Source organism: Canis lupus, chromosome 36, assembly GCF_048164855.1.
Source record: "Canis lupus baileyi chromosome 36, mCanLup2.hap1, whole genome shotgun sequence".
In the NCBI taxonomy this organism is placed as follows: domain Eukaryota; kingdom Metazoa; phylum Chordata; class Mammalia; order Carnivora; family Canidae; genus Canis; species Canis lupus.
This window is the reverse complement of record NC_132873.1, coordinates 23,193,071-23,194,221: the sequence shown is the minus strand read 5'-3', so window position 1 is coordinate 23,194,221 and position 1,151 is coordinate 23,193,071.

Sequence of the window (1,151 nt, the reverse complement as noted above, 5' to 3'; positions counted from 1 at the left end):
TTTCTGACGCTGCGAAAATAAATGTTGTGAAATGCAGGCTTATGAGTGCCTTGATCTGCACTGCACAGAAGATCTTTAATGACCTCAGCTCTGCATGGCAATGAAATATCAAACAGAATTTCCTTTCTGAGAGCCCTTGAATGAATTTGCCAGGCTGAGCCTTCCTAAATTGTGCTAAAGGCCGTGAGTAGCACGGGGCAGCAGGACTCCCCGCGTGGCTTGGCAACGTGGAGAATACATACTGTCCGTTCTAGTTAGCATGACGGAGTGAGACGGATCTCAAGGCCTGGGAGGGACATGCAATGTAGTAGCAAAAATTGGCTCAAGAAACCTAAAAGGCATAAAACAGCATAAAGACAGTGATGGGGTAAAGTTAAGAAAAAAAATACCAAAGCATCTCTGTGAGGGACTATCTCAGGGAAGGTGTACATGGAACCAAGCTGTAGATGGCAAGTGAAGTTTTGGGTTGATTTTGCTCTTTAATTAAATGTGGCTAATCTGGGGCTGAGAAGACATCTGCCTTTCCCTTCTTAGCCTCTCTTAAATTTAAAGCATTCAAGATGCCTTTTGGGTTTCCTGGGGCTGCAGAGATTAGAACACGGGGCTCATAGTGGAGTGGAGGAGTGACCAGTCCATCTGCTTCTACTATACATCCCCCCATCTCTCCCCTGTGGGGCAGCCAGCATGAATTTATGGACATAAATCTGATTAATTCATTCGAAAGCAACCAAGCAGGAATGGTCAAAAGAAGCAGTACTGGACTTGGGATTCTCAGCCCTGCAGAGGACTCTGTGGGGACACTACGGGGTGGATCTCAGTCAGGGCCCCCTGCCACATCCCACACCCCCTCCTGCTTATCGGCCACCTCTGGCCAGTCACTTCCCCACACACCCCGTACTTAGTCCTGCTGCAGGACCTTTGCACTTGCTAGTGGCGTGGACCTAGGAGCTTGGGTGAGCTATAGGTTCCCGGGCAACCTCTCTATATGTACCTGTTCCCTCACACCGGCCTCCTAGAGCTGAGGTGAAGGGTAAATAAATCAATGTATGTGAGCACTTAAAAAAAGTACCTTGCATTGACAGGTGAAAAAAAATGTAGGTCTCTTACAAACTCACTTAGCAGCAAATGTGATCTGAATGGACGGGAGACCA